General features: G+C 41.4%; 1 protein-coding gene across 6 annotated transcripts in view; it reads left to right on the top strand.

Moving 5' to 3' along the window:
* The window catches only part of AMPH (amphiphysin), a 230,289-nt gene that overhangs the window by 25,589 nt on the left and 181,697 nt on the right, over window positions 1-23,003 (top strand). The gene's annotated exons all lie outside the window — the stretch shown is intronic.

The raw sequence follows: 23,003 nt of genomic DNA, 5'->3' as shown, positions 1-23,003 counted from the left end.
ACTCTTATGTTTGATGTCAATGTCCACCCAAGGCTCTTGACATGAGCTGCCTAGGCTATGGAAGCCATTTGAATGACAAACTCTGTATGTATTTAGACAGGGCCATAAGCAAAGCTGAAGTTCTCTTTCCCTTTAGAGAAAAGTACATCCTTCTTTGATGGCCACTTCTTTTCGCTGGGGTCTCACAGAGATCCTTCATGTGGAACACTTTTTGCCACAGTGTCTTGGCTTTCCCTGCCTGAAATGCTCTCACAGGCTTCTCTCAGCTAGAACAGGAAGCCTTAAGGGCTGATTCTGAGGTCAGAGTGTTACTTAAAGTGATTGTCATTCTATGAGTCTGCTGTATGGACTGCTTCCCTTTTTGGAACATTCGCTCTTTTTAATTCTATCTATTATTGTTACCAGACACTTTATTCCTGTTTATATGATCCCTTTAACACTTAATCCCATCTATATGTTCACTTTAATACTTAATATGATCACACATAAGATGGCATTTTTACCACCCAGCTTAATGGGATTTGGGGTCCCATGACAAGTTTTTAAACTGTGCCCTTAGAAGTAAGTCCATATGAATGTATGTAGAACTATACAGCTTTACAGTTATAAACTTGCTCCTCCCTCTCTTATTTATACTCTTATTTTTTACTGAGATCCATCCTCAATTTACTTTACATATATGATTAACTCTATGTTAAGTAAAGAGTTCAGCAAATAGTATGAATAAAAAACGAACAAGCAAAAAAAAAAGTGTTCCTCAGCAGTCAAGACAGGGGTAGCTCAAGAAATCCCTTCTCAAGGTGCCAACTTAACTTCTACAGATTTTGTTTTAGGTGCTCTATTAGTTCTTTTTTTTTTTTTTTTTTTTTTTGACAGGCAGAGTGGACAGTGAGAGAGAGAGACAGAGAGAAAGGTCTTCCTTTGCCGTTGGTTCACCCTCCAATGGCCGCCGCGGCTGGCGCACCACGCTGATCCGAAGGCAGGAGCCAGGTGCTTCTCCTGGTCTTCCATGGGGTGCAGGGCCCAAGCACCTGGGCCATCCTCCACTGTACTCCCGGGCCACAGCAGAGAGCTGGCCTGGAAGAGGGGCAACCGGGACAGAATCCAGCGCCCCAACCGGGACTAGAACCCGGTGTGCCGGCGCCGCTAGGTGGAGGATTAGCCTAGTGAGCCACGGCGCCGGCCTCTATTAGTTCTTACAGATCAGGGAAAACATATAGTATTTGTCCCTTTGGGTCTGGCTTATTTCACTAAGTATGATGTTTTCCAGATTCATCCATTTTTTTTTTTTTGCAAATGCAGAGTTTTCATTTTTATGGCTGTATAGTATTCCATAGTGTACATATCCTGTAATTTCTTTATGAACTCTCCTGTTGATGGGCATTTAGTTTGATTCCCATGTCTTAGTGTAAATTAAGCTGCAATAAAATGGGAGTGCAGATATCTCTTTTATTTACTGATTTCATTTCCTTTGGGTAAATTCATAGGAATAGGATGGCCGGGTCATATGGTACCTTTATTCAGATGTTTGAGGTATCTCCATACTGTGTTCCATAGTGGTTTTACTAGTTCACATTCCCACCAACAGTGGATTAGGCTACCTTTTTCCTCACATCCTCGCCAGCATTTGTTTGTTTATTTCTGTATGAAATCCATTCTAGGGGCTGGCACTGTGGTGTAGTGGGTAAAGCAGTGCTGGCATCCCATATGGGTGCCAGTTCAAGTCCTGGCTACTCCTCTTCTGATCCAGCTCTCTGCTATGGCCTAGGAAAGCAGTAGAAGATGATCCAAGTGCTTGGGTCCCTGCGCCCATGTGGGAGACCTGGAAGTAGCTCCTGGCTCCTGGCTTCAGATCTCAGCTCTGGCCATTGCGGTCCTTTGGGGAGTGAACCAGTGTGGTTGGAGACCTCTCTCTCTCTGGCTCTGCCTCTCTCTCTAACTCTGTCATTCAAATAAATAAAATAAATCTTTAAAAAAATCCATTCTAACTGGGGTGAGGTGAAACTTCATTGTGGTTTTGATTTGTATTTCCCTGATGGCCAGTGATCCTGAGCGTCTTCCAGTGTCTGTTGACCATTTGGATTTCCTCTTTTGAAAAATGTCTGTTTAAGTCCTTGGGGCATCTCTTAACTGGGTTGTTTGTTTTGTTGTGGAGTTTCTTGATCTTTCTAAATATTCTGGTTATTAATCCTTTATCAGTTGCATTGTTTGCAAATAATTTCTCCCATTCTGTTGGTTGCCTCTTCACTTTCCTGACTGTTTCTTTTGCAGTACAGAAGCTTCTCAATTTGATGTAATCCCAGTTGTCAATTTTGGCTCTGACTGCCCGTGCCTCTGGGGTCTTTTCCAAGAACTCCTTGCCTGTGCCAATGTCTTGCAGGTGGAAATCCAGTTTTTCAAGCACCATTTGTTGAAGAGATTGTCCTTGATCCAAGGATTGGTTTTAGCTCCTTGGTCAAATATAAATTGGTTGTAGATGCTTGGATTGATTTCTGGCATTTCTATTCTGTTCCACTGATCTTTCCATCTGTTTCTGTACCAGTACCAGGCTGTTTTGATTATAACTTTCTCTTAATTTAACTTTGAAGGGCTTTGCTGGCACCCTAGTCAAATAGAAATAAAAGGAAACCTCCACTGAAGACCAGCACCCTGTTCATCCAAAAACAGCTATGCTTTGGCGCTCCTGTTCCCTGCAACATATTTCTGCTTACACTGACTTTGATACTATTAACTGGGACTGAAAATAGTTCCTATTGATCTGAATGGAGTCTGAAAACTGAGAGCTGATGTCAGCCACTTGTCCCTCACTCAGCCTTGTAATTTGATGATCAGCCTCTTCTCACCCATCAACTTGCCTTTCTAATGAAAGGGATCTGGTCCAAGAGCCTACTGATCTTTCACCAAAGCTCTGCTTTGGCTTGAAATATCTCTTCTTTGTGCTGATTTATCACCAACTACATAAAGCTCAGTTAATGCAATAACAGGAAGATGAAAATACATCGAAACTGCCTATTATGTTGCTCAGAAAGCATCTATCTTTTTCATCACCTCTTCTGTAGGAACGTCCTTGATGTAGGCTTACCAAGGAGGAATGGATAGGTTGAAGGAAAATGATTATTGTGTGATTGTGATGCCTGATGGAAGCTGGACCTGTGGGTTCTCATGGTGAGATGCTGTGATATTTTCATTGTGCATATGAGAGAGGCAGGCAGACGATTTTTTTTTCAGAATATTTGCATCTCTCAGATGACATCATCTAGCAGCCCCTCCTCCTCCAATTATCTCTGTATGAGACTCTAGGCTGTCTCTCCTGTTTGATATCATTATTCATAATTGGTGTTGGTAGAGACATATGTGACAGTTACTCTTGAGGGGGGGAAGGCAAACTCTCAGCCTTTTTTGTATCAAGCTTGGGAATTGTCTACAGGGATAGATCAGGGTAATATGTGAGTCTAGGCAGTGGTCAAAGTGATATCCAGGATATTTCAAAAATTCCATAGAAATGAAACTAAAAGGTAAGTTTATTTCAATGCAAAATAATTTTGCCATCCATATGTATTTTTCTTTTTCATAATATTCATTTTCCACGAACTTTATGAGGATCCCTTATGTTAGGAAGGCGGGAAGCTACTCAGTAAAGAGAAGACAGGAACAGCGCAGGAGAGGAAAGGTGTGTTTTCCAAGCAGTTGCTTGTTTATCTAAGTTAATTTTCCCAACAGTATTGGAAACAGGATGCTTTGCCTTTACATAGGTTCTATATAGTTTTCTGGGGCTCTTTGTCAAATGTCAAGATAGATGAGGAATTAAGATGATGGGGAGAATTCTTGCTTTTAGTTAGGAAATGTAATTTTTGTGTTTGCTTTCTTGTTTTCAAATACTTGGTTTGTTTTATTTACTGAAAGGCTGACATGGATGTGTAGAGATGTTTGGATCATCACTGGTTCATTTTCCAGATCCCTGCAATAGCTGGGACTGGGCCAGGCTGAACCCAGGAGCGAGGAACTTGATTTAGGAGTTTCCAACATGGGTAGCACAGACCAAAGATCTTGATCCATCACTTGCTACCTCCAGACCCACATTAGCAAGAGACTGGAATTGGGAATGGAGCTGGGACTGGAACCCAGGCACCCCTGTATGGGATACCAAGTAGCATCTTAACCACTGCACCCAATGCCCACCCCATTATGTTGCTTTATTTTTGAGAGCTGTCAGCAATCTGAAGAGGTAGTTGTAATTAGCCAATATAGCAGACGTAGAAGCAGAGATTCAGAAAACTTGAGTCACTTACACAGAGTCACAATGGAGTTGGGATTTCTAGACAGGTCTGTAGGATTCTGAGGTCCTGATCTTTGCATTATCTTATCTTACCTCTAGGAAAGAATATGCTAATATTTTTAATATAGCAAGCATTTAATAAACACAACTGGCCAAAGGCACTCTAAGATTTGGAAGAACAAGAATGAATGTGGCCCAACTTGAATTTTCAAATATCTTACAGATTTTATGCTTAGAACTCACCATATAGTTTTCTAGGCCATGGAAAACCACGCTCAGATTTTTAAAAGGCTCCTAAGTAGGGTTGAGAAGGAGAAGGATGAATTTAATTGCCAGGTAAGGCAGAGGTCTTTGACCTCATCTCCCACTGGAAGTTGCATTTAATGTGGTTATTTTAACCGATCTGGAGAAGGAAGTGCAGTCACACACCTGCTTCTTGGGGAAGAGTGCTTCCAATTAGTGTCAGGTAAACTGCCGGGACAGCTGTTGCTGTAGTGAGGGAGAAGGGCCAGTGGTGGAGCTGTGGATGATACCTTGCAGTTTGGATGCTTGGACATTCTTGATTTTCCTCACAGCAGGGCAGGTGTTGGCTGGACATGAGAGGCAATCAATACCCTGTGCTGACAGTGGGGAAGTCTGCTTTGGAGTCTCAGAGGAACACCACTGAATGACAGGAAGCCTCAAGGGAGTCTGGAGCCTCAGCACTAACGAGCTTCAAGGAGAAGTTGAGAATCGCTGTAATGAGCAGTCATTTGTAATGGGCTTTGAACCTGGTTCCCTGTTTGAGGGAAGAAAATACTGGACTTAGAGCCAGCAGGGGCAGTGTTTGTTTATAGTGGTACCTGTCACTTTATAACAGTGTCTGAAGGGTTTATGGGAACTGCCTTATTACAACGATGGAACAAGGAGCACTGAGCCCACACTAATATCTGCAGGTGTAGAAGACCCATAGAGAAACATTGACGGACAGAAGTGAGAAGGGTTTTAGAGGACATCCTCCATGACTAGGTAGGATTTGTTTCATCATTGTAGGAATGGTTTAATATGTTGGATTGAGCAATGGAAAATTGCCATATTTCCTAAGTAAAAAATGAGCATTTCATATAGTTTAAACTAAAAAATTCACCAGTCGGTAATAATTTCAATAGACATATTGAGTATATGATTCCATTCCAGATTTAAAGTTAAAACCTTCTTTCCCATGATAATAATATTAACCTTATGATGAATATCAGAAAATAATGGCACTTGTCATTTTACATAAAGAGTAGCAGTGTGAAAAGGATCCCGACAATGAACACTATTATTTAATGTTCATCCAGAATTTCTGCCTAACTCCAAGAGGCATGAAATGAAAATAATAGGGCATGTAACTTGTTAAACAGATATAGAGAAAAATGTAAATGTTCAGCTAAAGCTCACATGATTAAATAATTTAATAAAACATTTAATGTATTAGTATGCATAATACAAATAAACAAAATTATTTTCTTAAATATTATCAATACTTAGAAAGATTTTTTACCATTTTCTGTCTCGGGGCCAGTGTTGTGGCGTAGTGGGTAAAGCTGCTGCCTGTGACACCATATCCCATATGGATGCCAGTTCAAGTCCCAACTGCTTCACTTCCAATCCAGCTTCCTGATAATGTACCTGGGAAAGCAGCAGAGGATGGCCCAAATATTTGGGTCCCTACACTCACATGGGAGACACAGATAAAGCTCCCGGCTACTGGCTTTGGTCTGGCCCAGCCCTGGCCATTGTGGCCATTTGGGGAGAGAACCAGCAGATATACAATCTCTCTCTCTGTGTCTCCCCTTCTTTGTCTGAGTCCACTTTTCAAATAAAATAAATAAATCTTTAAAAAGATTTTATCTAGAATAATTGTAACAAAGTATAGACTCTCTGTAACTCTATTACTCCATGCATATGAGTTATATAAAGAAAATTATATACTGAGAGCTCTAACTATAAGTCAGCTGATGTTATAAAGATATCTGAATGCACAGAGAGAAGTACTATATTATTCCAGAAAGGATGAATATTTTAAAGTACTTCCTGATTAATCTAAATTTTAAAAAATCCTAGCAGAAGACAATTAGATGAAAATACAGAATAATAGTTTAGATTCCTTTGTGCTATCTGAGGAACTCTGTATAATATATTATACAGGTAAAATAATTAAAACAACGGGTTTCATGTTCAGGAATCCACAGACAGGTTAGAGTAGAATATAAACCCCAGAAAGAGGCAGGAGCACAATGAAAGCATTGGAATGACAGAGGGAAGCCATCCAGGAAAATATGCAAGGAATACTCATCACTACCTGGTTGTAGGGTGGAGCCAGTGTTGTGGTGCAGCAGGTAGAACAGCTTCTTGCAACACCTGACATCCCATAAGGGTGCCGGTCATGTCCCAGCTGCTCCAGTTCCAACCCAGCTCCCTGCTAATGCACCTGGGAAATCAGTGAAAGATGGCCCAAGTACTTAGACCCTGCTACCCAATGTTGGAGACCTAGATGAAGCTCCTAGCTCCTGCTTTAGCCTGGCCCAGCCTTGGCTCTTATGGCCATTTGGGAAGTGAACTAGCAGATGGAAGATTCTCTCTCTCTCTCTCTCTGTTTCTTCTCTCCTGTCACTTTAAATGACAATATCTACCCCAATATGGGATGCCCGCTCTGCAGGCTGCAGCTTTACCCGCTACACCAGAGCAGCAGCCCCTCTAAATTATTTTTAATTGCCTGTTTTAAAAACTATCTAGACCAATCATTGTTCTAATTTCTTGCTAAAATACAAATATTTTAGTTGAATTTTAAGTCAATTAAATACTTTTAAAGGACTTTAATTATTTAATATTAGTGATAAAATATACATGTGCATGGTACAGCCTTAATATATAGCATATAATATATGTACAAGCACATAAATGAAATATAACATATAAGTCTTTGATGTAGACTGAATATGTAACTTTTCTTATATAAGCATATCAACTACTATATATATGTATATCCAGCTACATATTCATGTAAAATGGGGCCATATGCCTTGTAAACCAAGAATGTAATATATCCTTATATAAACTGGAGGACATGGGTGATTTATTATGTCCCATAAGCTCAGAATGCATGTCATTTCTCAGTGCTTCAAGAATATTTGCAGAGACAATAATATATTATGCTTCATATAGAGACCATCTCTGTCCACTGCTTTAAGAAGAAATCACCCAGACCACATTCTTTCCACAACTCAAAGAATTGAGAAGAACTCAAAATTTGTCACAATTCAACTAGTTGAAATATCTCAGAGTTCTGTTAAGTAACTTAACTCAAAGGGAGGAAAGGAAGACTCCATTTAGAAGACCTGAGAGTGAGGAGATTACACACTAGAAGCCATGAGATTTGTGTAATAGCACACTCACAGAAGAAGTCAATATAGATGTTTTTATATTATACAGGAACAGATGAAATTAATGAAGAGGATTTCTAATGAAGATGCTAGAAAAGTACAGTCTAAGGGTAGAAGGAGAAAGCATGAGGTTAAATGTAGGAGTCAGGGAATAGGATGATATAATAAGATAAAATTAATATTGTAGGACAGTTTTTCGAAGAGGCATAATTATGAGCTCAGAACAAAATCAGGAATAAAGATTCAGGATAATTAATAAAAACGGCTGCTAAAATACAAAATACACTCTGTAAATTGGAAAACTTAAGTGAAAGGAAGTAAACCTTGTCTTATCAGATATTAAAACATTGCAGACCCAGAGGATAACCTGCACTGACAATTTTAGTGAAAGGAAGTAGCCCTATCATCTCAGGTATTAAATTATTGTAAGCATAAATTCAAAATCTGGGAACATATACAAAGTTGAAATTTAAAGTCAATAATATGTAGTGATTATTCAGAAAATCTATTTAAGCCAACAAATCATAATTTAGGAAAAAATTATATCAGCTTTATTTTGGATACTGTATGCAAAAATAAATTCACAACAGAATGAGGATTAATACATGGACAATAGGATGGATGACAAGTATTCTAGGAGAATAAAGTTCAGTGCATATGCAAGTACTTCAAAAATTTCATGGACAATGAAATTAAAAGTTTATTCTGGAAGTGGATGTCTGCCTAGCGTGTAAAGTGCTTGCCTCCCACATCAGAATGCCTGCGTCAGCTCAGCTCCAGCTGCTGCCTCCTGCTTTCTGCCAGTGCAAACTCCGGCGGACAGTGGTGACAGCGCAAGTGATTGTGTTCTTAGCCGTGCACTTGGGAAACCTAGATGAGTTCCCAGCTCCTGGCTTCAGCCTTGGCTTAACCCTGACCATTGTACAGATTTAGAGACTGAACCAGCAAATGGTCTTTCTGTCTGCCCCCCTCTCTAAATAGATCTATAGACAAAATTTAAAGAAAAAAGTTTATTCTGTGCAAAAAAGATTTTGAAGTCCATACATAGTTTTTTTCATGACACATATTTTCCACAAGCTTTTTGAACAGTCGTCTGATGAGAACTGTGGGTAGGGAAATATATCTGAGCCAGGTACCGAAGTAAACACTATATTTGAAAAGACTGACAGATCACACTTCATAAAAACAAGAATAAAATTTACCATAAACAAGATTAAAAAGACGAAGATATTTTCAAGGTGTGAGACAACTTGCAGCATATGGTATCATTATGTTCTATTGACTTGGTGAGTGGGTGTCTTTAAGACTAGTTCAACTGTCTGGGAGTCTTTACAATATTCTCAGCTTGTGAGACAGGATAAAAATTGACTTTAATTGTGGCAAGAAATAGAAGATAATTCACCTCAGTTTAGGAAACGTGTATTTAATTGTGCTTAGGAAATCCCAGGTGACGAATTACTTGAGAGCATATTCTCTTGAATTAAAACCAGGAGTCTTCAAAAGTTCATGGAAAATGCTTACACTGGAAAACTATGCATGAACTTCAAAAAATGTTTGCACCAAAAATAAACTTTATTCATTCCACTTTCCATGAACTTTTGAATACCTTTGGATGTATTTCCTTGAACTTGTAGTTATAGAGCTGATTCAGAGCCATCTAGGTCTGCTGAAGTTAGTGATTCACTGTTTCGTAAACCCCTTCTGGGAGGAATACTCACCAAAGAGCCATTACTGAACACAAAATAACTTTCCTAATGATGAGTTCCTGTTGAATGAAAATGTACTCACATATACAAATCTGCATGAATTCCTATGACTGTATGTGTCATTGTTATGTACAGCCTCAAAGCCAAGCAAAATGGATAACCATGAAATGGAATATTTATTAATATTTATTGTTTCAAACCTACAGGCTGAAATGGATGGATGTTATTTTTTCTGCCTTTCCAGTTTACTTTATTCACTGATAGGAACTGTGTATGTTTTTTGATATTCACTTCAGAGGTATATGATAAGGCTTTATGTGGAGTAGCACACAAATTATCGAAGTAGACATTTTCACCTATTTAGTGAGCATTTGTTGCATTCTTGCTGTGGGCTAGGCAGCCTTGGACTTTGTTCCAAATTTTTTTTAAGATTTATTTATTTATTTATTTGACAGGTAGAGTTACAGATAGAGAGAGACAGAAAGGTCTTCCTTCCGTTGGTTCACCCTCCAAATGGCCGCCATGGCCGGTGCTGCACCGACCCAAAGCCAGGAGCCAGCCAGGTGCCTCCTCCTGGTCTCCCATGCGGGTGCAGGGGCTCAAGCACTTGGGCCATCCTCCACTGCCCTCCCAGGCCACAGCAGAGAGCTGGACTGGAAGAGTAGCAACCGGGACTAGAACCCAGTGCCCATATGGGATGCGGGTGCCACAGGTGGAGGATTAACCAAGTGAGCCATGGTGCCGGGCCCCTGTCCCAATGTTAATGAGAAGCTAGGGAAACAGGTGTGATCAGACCTGAGGGTTTGAAGGGTCATTAGGACTGTGGTGTAGACAATGGGTGGAAGGGTAACTAGGACTTGAAGCCATGAGATGAATGCATGGGTAAAGATAGAGAGGATGGAGGCCATCTGCCCAGGGCTACTAACAGTAGGCTGATGGGAAGTGAATGGAATCCAAGGGTCTTTGGGAGGCAGTATTGACAGGGTTTGGTATGTGGAAGTGAATGAGAATGATTGTAAAGAACAGATTTAGATTTTGGATTTGAGAAAAGTAAATACCAAAGGAAGAAGGTTAGAGATTTATCCTTCCTAGCCTTGACCTTCGCATTATCAGTTTGTTTCACTTGGCCATGCTCAACCACGTCATGCAAACATGATATTCCAGAACTAGAACATAAAAGCACAACTTGGAGCACATTTATGATGTGGGGTACGCATTTAAGACTTGGGGTATAAATCATGCATTCTTACTCTGGTTATCGGATCCCCCTCACCTCTCCATAGTGTCATAATGCAGAAAAGTTTTTAAAGATTTTATTATGTGTTTGAGAGTCAGAGTGATAGAACAGAAGGAGAGAGACCCTCCATCTGCTGTTTCATTCCCCAAATGACCACAACAACCAGGGCTGGGCCAGGCCAAAACCAGGAGCTAGGAACTCTGTCTGGGTCTTCTGCATGGGTGGCAGGGGCCCAAGTCCTTGGAACATCATCTGCTGCCTTCCCAGGCACATTAGCAGGAAGCTTGATTGGAAGCAAAGCAACTAGTATTCAAACCAGTGTCCAGTATGGGATGCCAGTGTTTCAGGTGGGAGCTTGGCTCACCGTGCCACAGTGCCAGCTCCAATGTATAGATCTTTTACCTCTTGTTGCCCATATTTCTTCCTGGAACATTTTCTTCTGAGAGATTTAAGAATTCCCTGGTCTCCTGACTTCTGTCTAAAGGACAAGTTCTGTTTGTTTCCTTCTGAAGCTAAAGCTGAGCAGGAGGCCAAGGAGGCCCCCACTGATGGCTCCTGGGAACAGGGCACTTGTGAACAGCTCTACCCATCTATAGCCTTAGCCCTTCCCTGCCACCAGGCAAGCGGTTGCTCCTGTTTCCCAGTCACTTCCAAATCTCACACATCAGCAGCTTCTCTCTCATAGCTGTTCATGTCCGAGCTACAGTTGGGCATTTCTGGACACCCTGATTTATGATCTGAATTTCTGTGGGAGGACTCTTGTTCCTGTCTGTAGCCTACCTTTGGGCTTCAGTGGCCATTCTGCTTTCCTTTGTTAGCATGAGGAACATGTCTGGAACTTTCCTATTGGCTGTGGAGTCCCCCAGCCCAGGTTCTGGACACTACCTTTTCGTATATTCCTTTTGTTAGCATGAATGTCGTCTTTCCCAGTACCTCCCAGACGGTGTGCCTATATGTGCTACTCTGCCCACTGGGGAGAGGAACGATGCAGGATGGAGCCCAGGGGACAGCGAGGGTGTCTGAGGCAGAACCAGTGTTCCAGAGGATGATTGGAGCGTTGTTCTCCCTGTCCTTCCCCATTCAGAGCCCTTCCTGCCCTGGCTTCCATGGCAAGTTTCTCTCCTGGAGGGCAAAGGCTATTTGTGTGTCTTCTTCCTGGTACATTTAGTATGTAACACATACTCTGTGCTACAGTGGTACGGATGTCAGTCTTAAAATTCTTAGTCTTTTGAGAATTAGTTCTGATCCTGGGTTATCTTTCTTTAGGATTTCATAAATTCTTTGGCTGCTTCTGTATCACCAAGATTGTCATTTGAAAAAATACTGCTTTTTAAAAATTAGAAATAATTTAGCGTTAGCAGTGTTAATGTCTCTATCTTGTTGGAATGGGCTGTCCTTTTGTGCAACTGGTAAGGTAGGTTTTTATGTTTGGCCCACGTGGTATCATTTTTAAAAACTGCATATGTAATACCATGAAAATCCACATAATAATCTAGATTTCTAATTTTTCTCGAGAAATCTGAAGATGTAGCAATACTGGTTTGGCTTCTCCTTTTGGCTTATCACCTGCATTTACTTAAGTCTCAAACCTTTTAACTATAAAACAGGACAGTAATCACAGCCTCACAAGTTTTTAGTGTGCAACATGTGCAGTTAGATTACCTAGTGTGATGTGATATGGACACACAGGAGTGAATGTGTGTTGTGCCCCCAGAAGCTAGTGTTCAGGGTTCAGAGGAAGCATGTGTTCTGGAACATCAGAAGACATACTTGGAAGAAATTTGGGATTCACCTGAATCCCATGTGTGTGCTTTCTACAGACATAGCGGAAACCTGGTCACCCTATACCCCTTTCTTCTTGCTCCACATCCAGTCCATCAATAAATCATGGAAGCTCTACTTTCAGAGCACCCCTGGAATTTGACTGCTTCCCACCTCTCTGATGCAGATCAACATCTCTCAGCTGCTTATGGAGCCAGTTTCCCAACTTGGCTTCCTGCTTGTGCCCTTGACCCCTCGCAGTCTGCTCTCCACGTAGCTACCAGGGGGCTCAAGCCAGAGCATGTCCAGTCTCTTCTCACAACCCTCCTTTGTTCCCAAAGCCACCATTCTCTTCATGTCCTATTGGTCCTCATCATGTGGCCCTTACCCCTTCTCCTACCCCATTTCCTGCCACCGTTACCCCAACTCTCTGCTCCATGTCTCTCCTGTCCAGGTTCCTCAGTCCGTCTTGAGTATTACTGCTGTCGAACACATTACATATTTACTCACATTACTATTATGCCTCTCCCTTGTTGTATGTAGGCTCTGGGCAGGGATTTGTTACTGTGTGTTCACTACCATATTACCAGAGCCCAGAACAATCTGTGTCACTTCAGTGGGTGCCCCGTAGATGTTTGTTGATGAAGGAGTGAATGTTAATCAAAGCTTGTCACCAAGCGGGACCTAACGTGACATTCTTCTTTCCAAAGCGAAGCTATCAAGTAATGCCACAAATTAGCACTTGCTTTTTACAGAGGCAGTTAGATTCTGTGCTAGAACTGAGATGAATAGAGAGAAAATTATAGGTCCTTTAATATTTTTATTTGATTAAATATGGAGTCACCTAAGAACACAGCTTGTTATCCTTTGGTGTGAGGATATAAGCTTGGTTAATTGAGCAGTGCCTGCTCCCTTACAACACACATTTGTCAGGGTACACTGGGAGCCCCTGGAGCTTTTGTTTTTTCTTTTGCTTTACTTTCCTTCCTTCCTCTTTCTTTCTTTCTCTCTCTTTCTTTCTTTCTTTTTTTTTTTTTTAGAATATCAAAACAAGTTAGTGTAAATGTTCCTACACTGAAAGAATATTTTGTTACACTAGAATGAAGTAGAGGCTTTTATAGATTAAAAAAAAGTTTGACCCATTGTTAAAATATTTTATAGTTTTTTCCTTTAGAAAGCCTTTTATTTGTATCATTTGGACAATATATTTATTATGCTCCTACTGTGTGCCAAGTGCTTTGTAAGAAATAGAAGTGATAAAATAAGGCTTGTAGTTGAATAAGTTTCACTTTAGTAGGAGAAAGAACCGTGTGAGACAGTGTGTTAGTGTAATAAAAGAGATCCAGCATTAACAGTCATTGGGGGATTAGAATATGCCAGACACTGCTCTCAGCTAATGAAAGCAATGCCCTTATATATTCAGTATGAGGCAGATTTTGCTACTTCCACTCTATGAATTAGTGAAGTTGGATGCAGAGATCCTGAGCAATGAGTTCAGGATCACACAGGTAGGGTCCCAGAGTGTGAGAAACTGAATTTTGATTGAGATCATTTGGCTCTCAATGTCATTAGATCCCAAGGCCATTTGCGCCCTCCCCCCATCATCAGAACTCAATCTCTTTAGAATCCAAGATAATTTTTCTTTCAAACGTTGGAGAGGAGTGTCATGGTATGTGGAGTGAAAGATCATATCTGTGGTAGGAGACTTCAAAGAAAGCGGAGACTGGCTTTTGAAGGATCTCAATAGCTGGTCTCAGGGGACAAATATCAGGGTAGCAGACAGAAGAGCAGAGGTGGTAAAGGGTCACGCTGAGTACAACTGTGGGTGTGTTAGCAGTTTGGTTACAAGTTTACTGTTGGTAGTGCTGAGGAATTATGAAGATGTGGGAGACTTTGCAGAATCTTCCTACCTTGGAGACCCTTAGAAACCTTTGAAACCCTCTGAAGCAGGACTTACAGAAAGGAGGACTTCGGATCATACAATTTGTTGTTTATTCTCTCTTGGTTTAGAAGGATAAGTTCTACTTGGAATAATTTCTACTTGGAAATTGCCTTAGCTTCAGGAATTGGAGAGTTTGGAGCAGGAGTGAGGATATTTGACTTCAACTTGGAAGAAGTGGCTTTGGGCATATATAAACCTGGATTCTGATTCTCTCTTTAAGTAGCTATGTGATATATTTTATGTAAGGAGATAGTTGTAATTGCCTCCTTCTCCTGAATATAAGTAAATAAAATTTACTCTCAAATTCTCTCCCTGGACTATATATATACATATATATGTGTGTGTGTGTGTGTGTGTGTGTATAGCTGTTTATTTTGAAAGGCAGAGTGATGGAGGAGGGAGGGAGGAAAGGAGAGGGAGGGAGGAAGGGGAGGGGAGAGGAGAGACAGAGAGATTCAGAGAGAGATAGAGATAGCGATATAGAGAGACTGATCTTCTATCCACTGTTTATTCTCCAAATGCCTGTAATATCTAGAGCTAAGCCAGGCCAAAGCCAGAATCTGGGAATTCCATTCAGGTCTCCCACGTGGTGGCAGGGATACAAGCACTTAAGCCATCATCTGATGCCTCCCAGGGTGTGCATTAGTAAGAAACTGGATCAGAAGCAGAGGCAGGGCTATCCCAGGCACTCCAATAGCAGATTTATGTGCTCTGAGCAGTGGGTTATCCTACTGTACTACAATGCCCACCCTATTATGAACTTTTAAGGCTATAGTTGAGTTCAATGGCACATTATAATATTAATGTACTAATTTAGTGACATGTTTTAAAATCTCATATGAAAACAGATCTTACTTTACAGATACAGCTTTTCTAGTGTGCCATTTTATGAAACTTTTTTAGCCATCCCCATGCATGTTTGATCTGAGTGTCTTTGTTCTCAATAGAAGCACCTTTTGAGTTATCCAGCTCAGTTTCCCAGAACACTTCAATGCCCTATATTGCTTGAGATAAAGTGCTCTTTGAAGTCCTGTATGATGCTGTTCCTGGAAATTTTATCCCCAAGAAACAAGAATCCATGAGGATAGTTTTTTAATTTTTCTCATCTTGACTGTGATTTCCACCCAATGAATTGTTTTAAGTGGTCATTAAAATCTTGCCTATGACAGGATCCCACATTTAAAAGTGGACATTCACAAGGGTCTTCTTTGGGCATACAGTGCTGGCATTGACTCAGGTCGTCAGGTTGATATGTCTTTCCCATATTGAAGATTCTCATTTTCAATAAATAATTGAGAGCTATGTAATATGAAATACTGTGTAAGTGATCAAACACAAGGCCTGTGTTCTTCAAAGGATAATTTTGTTTCATCAACCTTGAGCTTCAGTTTCAGCAGAAACAATATTCTACAAGATTGTTGAAATGAAATAACTCCAGTAATGGTGAGAATACGTGACTGTTTTGGTCTCTGTGCAGCTGTTTTGGTGCTGGGATACTTTGATGCAATCTAGAAACCAAGCCATTCAGCCGGCGCCGTGGCTCAATAGGCTAATCCTCCACCTAGCGGCGCCGGCACACCGGGTTCTAGTCCCGGTTGGGGCGCCGGATTCTGTCCCGGTTGCCCCTCTTCCAGGCCAGCTCTCTGCTATGGCCAGGGAGTGCAGTGGAGGATGGCCCAGGTGCTTGGGCCCTGCACCCCATGGGAGACCAGGAAAAGCACCTGGCTCCTGGCTCCTGCCAGGATCAGCGCGGTGCGCCGGCTGCAGCGGCGGCCATTGGAGGGTGAACCAGCGGCAAAGGAAGACCTTTCTCTCTCTGTCTCTCTCTCTCACTGTCCACTCTGCCTGTCAAAAAAAAAAAAAAAAAAAAAAAAAAAAAAAAAAAAGAAACCAAGCCATTAAACATTCTGATATTTAAAAAGTCATCCTTATCCTGTGCAAATCTTTCTATTCCTGTCAACACTGAAATGAAAATTAGGGAAAAAGTGAAAATGAGAGATGGTAAGGAGAATTCAGTGAGATCGAGATACATCAGTGATGATGTGAGAATTAGATAAGAGCTGGCATTTGGACTACACCAAACAAAAAATTGTGTTGTGATCATACTTATTTATTCCAGTAGGGACCCCAATCATTCTTTGTGAAACATCTGCTCACACTTGAATAACTGTGACTGTCAGATGATCCAGTTTCTACCATAATGCTTGATAGTCATTGATAGACTTTGGTATCAATAAATTGAAATTGAGATTTGGTTAATAATATGATTATAGTTTCCAAAGAATGGAACCACCTATTTTGGTAGACTTTATTATAATTTATTATGTCATTATTTATCTTGTTTGATTGTCTTATTTATGTAGTGATTAGTAGTTTGGGGGACAGGAGGGAGTATGAAGAAGGGTGTTTGAATTCCATGTATCTAACATATCTTCAATTACATTTTAACAATTTCAGTAAAGTAAGTATCATAAGAGTCCTTTATAATGAAGACTTTGTGGTTAAAAAGTAGCCTTTAGAATTGAAGCCAGTTCTGAAAGGTCTGTGGAAAATGTTACTCCCTGATAAACATCCATGAGTTAATATAATATATCCCCCTCCCCCAATAATTGGAGAATTGGTTGGGCATAGAATAGAGTCAGGGATATGAGTAAGGGATATTGTTAAATAAAGTGTTAAGCTTAACAGGTTCATTTTTATGTGGTTCTGTTAACATGTCTGGCACATATAGAAGACATTGAGAAATCATGGTACCCTTTGCTAACCCAGGTCAGTCCATCAACAGGAAAAGCAGACCAATGATTATTCATAGGCCTAGAGTACCTTCTTTTCCTTTGCCGCCTTCTTCTTCTTCTTCTTCTTCTTCTTCCTCTTCCTCTTCCTCTTCCTCTTCCTCTTCCTCTTCTTCCTCTTCCCCTTCCCCTTCCCCTTCCCCTTCTCCTTCTCCTTCTTCTTCTTCTTCTTTTTTTTTTTTTTTTAACATCTAGGAAACCTGAACTCAATGGAAAAGATTCAAGATAACAGGAAACCCGACTGTGTATGGGTGATTGACACGTTGATTCAGAACCAAAGCAGGAAGAAAGAAACTATTTGGAATAAGATGGAAGATATTTTAGAAAAAGATAATTAACAGTAATTAATAAACTGTTTCAAAGTTTAGAATTTTGAGGCTGAGAAGGCTAGTTGATTATACAAGACTATAGAGGGGCTTAATATTATTATATTATAGTACATTTTATAATTCAGGGCTTACAGAATGAGTTCAGTTGGCTGTCTCAATAATTTTGAAGGTTTACTTTTGCAGTGGGTCAAAGGAATTGGAAAATATATGATGTGATGTTTTAGTATATCAAAACAGGGTCATTCCTGCACTACCTTTTTATGTTATTTGAAGGTTTCTTCCTTTAATTAAGAAATTGGCTAATTAAATATTTTCTTCAAAGAATTAAGTTCAGAGGATTTTGATATACATTTCACAGTCCCCAGTTTTAACCCAGTGCTTTCTCCTTTGCAAACTTTTATTAGCTAGCTGTCAGAATCTCTCCATATCCCCTTTCAGTTGTTATTTAAGTATCAGTGTTAAGGTCTTACTACCTGGACTTGAACACCATTATACCTCAGGAGATTTAAGCTGACAGTTTTCCTTGGAAGCACGTCTTCCAAAGCACTTTCACTTAGATGTCAACATTGGTCTTTGGTTTTATTTTATTTATTTTTTACATTATGCAGACTGCATTGATTGGAGAGACAGAGAGTGACAGCTAGTTCACTCTCCAAATGCCCACAACAGCTGAGGCCAAAGCCAGAAGGCAGGAAACCAATCCAGGTCTCCCATGTGGGTTGCAGGAACCTAGTACTTGAGCTGTCACTGCTGCCGCCCACAATCTGCATGAGCAGCAAGAGTCAGGGGTGGAAGCCAGGATTTGGCCCAGGCACTCTGATGTGGGAGGTGGGTTTCTTAACTGCTAGCCAACCCGCAGCCCCCTAGTTTGTTTGTTTGTTTTTATGTATTTATTTATTTTAAATTTGGGGCTAGTGCATTTCTTTATTTGAAGGAATGGTGCAAACTTGTACAACTTACAGAAAAGACACGGATAACTCCCTGCCGCCACAGGTGGGGGTGCCTGGCGCCCAGTTGGTTACAAGGATACCTGATTTGATGGATTTTCCCTGCTCAATAGGCAGTGGAGGCAGCCAAGCAGGCATCACGGAGGCCAGTGGGCATTTGTGAAGTTCATGGTGACCGAGTCACGCTCTTTCCCCAAGTGGAAGGCATGCAGCCCACGCCGTGGCATTCTGCCTGGTATCCCAGCCCTCACGTGCTGACTCAGCTCCCAAAGGAAGCTTCGCCTCTTAGTTTCTGAGCTCTTTCCCTGTCCTCACGAGACTGGTGAGGGAAGTATTTGGCAGAGTTCTGCAAAGCTGCAGTAGAATGGACGGGTGGAGGGCTGCTCTGTGGGGCTACTTCCCGTGTACAAGTGAGGGGGCGTGGCTGTCACGGTGGGTGGGCGGCCGGGTAGAGGCACCTGCTGCATGGCGGCAGGACCCTGGGGCAGTCTGAGGTGCTGTGAGGAAGTGACAAGGCAAAGGGCTGGCTCTGAGCTCTGCCGGAATTGGTGCTCAGTGCTGGTTCCCGTCCAGAGAGAGGCTACTGAGGCAGGAAACCGTGGCCACTGGGCGCAGGATGTCTCAAGGTTGTCCATTGATGGCACCAGATGTTGACGGTTGCCAAACGTCCTGTCCCAGCTGCCCTAGGAAGCGTTCATGGCAGAGCTGCTCCCTAGTATCAGAGGCGTTCTCACGTGCAGTAAACTAAGTGGTGCTCTCATGGAGACTGGCAGGCTCTCTGCTCCTTGATTTGCATTTCTTTTTAAGGAATCAGTTAAATTATCAAGTTAGTAAGGGACCCCAGAGTCTCAGATTTTAACCAGCTGTTACACAGGTACTTGGTTATTCCATTGGTTAGCACTCTAGCGATTCAGACTAGGTATGGGCTTTATTCACGTGAGTGTGGGTATTTATACAGTTCCTCACGTTAGGATCAGTGTTACTACCTGGCACCGAAGAGTGTGATAAGGAAAAGGAAGCTGACTTTGAAGTCAGGAGGCCTGGTTTCTAATCTAGACTGCTCAGAAGCCATCTAATCTCCCTAAGCCTCCATGTCTTCATCCTGAGATTGAGGATAAAAGTCTATCTTGTTGGAGATTAAAGAGATGTGTGAAGTACTTAGCACAGGGTGCAGGATAGGGAAGGTCATCAGAGAGTGGTAATGATGGGGAGAGTGATGATGAGAAGCAGAACTTGGACCTGGCGTGGCAGAACATAGGCTGCACGAACCTTTGTGTTCCTGACGGAGGTACCTGCTTCCATCTTGTCCACTGCGTTAGCTCCAGCCGCTCCTGCCGTCTCTAACCTTGTATTTTCATGTGAGGAAAGAACACTCCATGTTGCCTAGCGCTGACTCACTAGCAGTTAGCACTTTCATATCTTGATTTGTTACAAGCATGAGTTACTATTTAGAGTAGTTTCAGAATTGAGCAGATGCTCTTGATTTGAGATATTCTGTGATTGGCACCACGAGATAGAAGAATCTGAAGGCATTACTGCCACTTCACATCATGCTGTTACACAATACGAAATGTCAGACACCACTGGAATTCTAAAGTAAAATTTGTTGTGCTCAGAAAATGCCCTTTTAAAAAGTTCTGCTGAAAATGGGAGACGCCTCACACAAGAATGACAAAATATTGATCATTGTGGAAATGGAGTGATGGATGGCGATCATTGTGCTGTACTGTTTAGTCATGTGTAAATAGAGCAATTTCCAACATAACGAATCTCTGTCTCAAAGAAATTTGGGGGCATTTACTTTCCTGTTGAAATATTTGGATGTAATAAGCATGTTTTAGTTCCATGTCCGGACTTAATGCATCATCTTTAGGCATAATTTAATGTAACATGCCTTTGTAGGATGAAATTATTTAAAAGAATAAAAAAGATGAAAACTAAATTTGAAAGAAATATGAGAAAGTTCTCAGTGGAAAAAGATGAAGCCTAGAAAAAAAACATTGGTATAGCTGCAGCCCCAGTGTCCTCTGGTTTCAGGATTATGTAAATGAAAATCCTGTAAGTGTCTATGGCTATGCATACATTTATATTTGATGTTTCCATCAGGAGAAGTAATCACTGCTGAGCATTATTGAGATTTAGAAATTCTACCGTATACTGCACTTAAATGATGAAAGATGTTTCAAAAATAGCCCTTGCTGCATTTAAATAGCCTATTAGAGTAGACAGGAAAATTCCACTGGCACAGTGGACTGTGAGGCTGTTATAATAGATCCATGAATTAAAAGCTTAGGCTAAATTTGGGTCTGTGATGTGTAAAGTAACAGCAGAAGCTAGCATAAAACACTTTTGCTGCATTGTTTCCTCAAAGGTCCATGTGTAAAGAGAATGTGATTTTTTTAAGGCAGGTGGATGTGCCACAGATGAGGTCAGAGCTCGCAGTCACCATCAAGAACAACTTCTTACTTTACAAGAGTGCTAGTGAGTGCTTTCTTAAGTTAACAGGCTTTGTGCACCCCTGCCTCCACACTCCCTGGCGGGAAGCTAGACACCAAGTTCTATCTCTTGTCTTCTGTAATGCCAACTGGATACAGGATGTTTGTTCACTTCCTTTTGCAAGTGTAATCAGTGCACAAACCTTGGAGATGACACACCTGAGTCTGACACTACCTCTTAATAGCTGTGTGACAAACAACATCACAAATTCAGAATCCTCATCATAAAATAGAAAGAACAGTGGCATTTACTCCATGGAGTTTTTGTGAGGGGACATGAGATTGTGTTCTTCACTTAATTGACACACAATAAACAATTGTGTGAATTATTGTTGTTATGATTGTGAGTATGAATCATTGACTCAGAAGTCTGAGTGTTTGAATATGTTGTTTGCTGCTTTCCAAAGTTCGGGATTGGCATCTTTCTTGATTGCTATGGGAAATTCAGAGATGCGTCTTTTGTAATTCTTACTTGGAAGGGACAGGGAGTCAGCCTAAAACTGGAAGCTGGTAGGGAATATCCATACCTTGTGGCTATTTGGCCAAAATAAAAGTATGCCCTTGTCCATTGGATTCAAGCCCAGATCTTTACATAATGGCCTTTTTATTTAGGTAGAAGTCGTGAGGATGCAACTCCATCTGCTCATGTCTGTGCTAAGGCAGTGACGGAATCAGGTCACGAACTGACAGCAGTACAGAGGGAAAATTTCCAGGAAGCGTGCTGCTTGTGGATACTGATTTCCCAGTTCTCTCATCAGAAGCCAGCCTTCTAAATCTCTAGAAGGTCCCTACCCTTTTCTATCCCATGGCGTGATTCATGATTAAATGCAAGAATTACCCACAAGGAAGGGATCGGCATATTCCTATGTGGACTTTAATTTCTGACAAAATGACTGCCTTCAGGAATGTTCTCTTATGGATGACATTGTTGGAAGAGGAAGGTACTACGTAGTAATAGATGACTGATCTGCCTGCAAAGGCACTCCATGGGTATCGCTGCATCTAGAATGACCTGGTTGGTTTTGAAGAGGACCAGAAACAGTGATAGCCATGCAATTGCACCCCACTTCCTACTAAAAGGAACCATTTCCTCAAATTTTCTACCACCTGTACTTCTTGGAGAAATAGCCGTACTTGCAGGAAGTATATAAGATGAATTGGGAATATCTTGTTATCCCCTAAAGCAGGGAAGGTATCAAAGACTACCTGGGGTCACTTAAAAAAGACACAAATGCCAACTCGAAGGAGTCCCTAGGGAACTAAGATATCACGATAAAAGCATCAAAAGTACAATGACTAGGGGCTGACGCTGTGGCGTAGTGGGGAAAGCTGCCGCCTGCAGTGCTGGCATCCCATATGGGTTCCTGTTCTAGTCCCGGCTGCTCCACTTCTGATCCAGCTCTCTACTATGGCCTGGGAAAGCAGCTGAGGATGGCACAAGTAATTGGGCCCCTGCACCCATGTTGGAAGACCCAGAGGAAGCTCCTGGCTCCTGGCTTCAGATTGGCGCAGCTCCAGCCATTGCAGCCAATTGTGGAGTGAGCCAGAGGATGGAAGACCTCTCTCTCTCTCTGCCTCTCCTTTTTTCTCTGTGTAACTCTGACTTTCAAATAAACAAGTGCAGTGACTAAAATGGATTGAGGCACATCAAACATAAAAACCCATGGACTCCAAATGACTTTTAAAATAAAACGTTGTACATATAAAAATAAACTTTCTGCAACTAAATCTTTTTGTGGAATTATGTAGATAAGGATCAAGTCCTAAACTCTGAAAACACAGTGAGAGTCCCACTTCCCTCTAATTCTGTCATTATAGAGCAAACCTCAGATAGCTGAAGATATGTCAGCCTTGGTAGTAGGAAAAGGTTCTTTGGGGACAACTTTTAAGAGTTGTTGCTCGTTTAGAAGAAGCTGCCTGCATGGGTAGCAAGCTATGCAGTGGCTCCTGGACCCCCTCGCTCTTCTTCTGCATCTCCCGGTGCATCACCCTCCAAACTTCATCCATCTGTATAGTAGTGCATGGTTTAGGACCTGCTTCTCTATTAGACTGTGAACTTCCTGGGAGGCGGGGGCTCACCAGCCACAGTGACTGGCACATGGTGGTACTCA

Source organism: Oryctolagus cuniculus, chromosome 16, assembly GCF_051225735.1.
Source record: "Oryctolagus cuniculus isolate XC-2025 breed Fujian yellow rabbit chromosome 16, ASM5122573v1, whole genome shotgun sequence".
NCBI lineage: Eukaryota > Metazoa > Chordata > Mammalia > Lagomorpha > Leporidae > Oryctolagus > Oryctolagus cuniculus.
The sequence above is the reverse complement of the archived record's forward strand: the minus strand, read 5'-3'. Positions and strand labels throughout refer to the sequence as shown.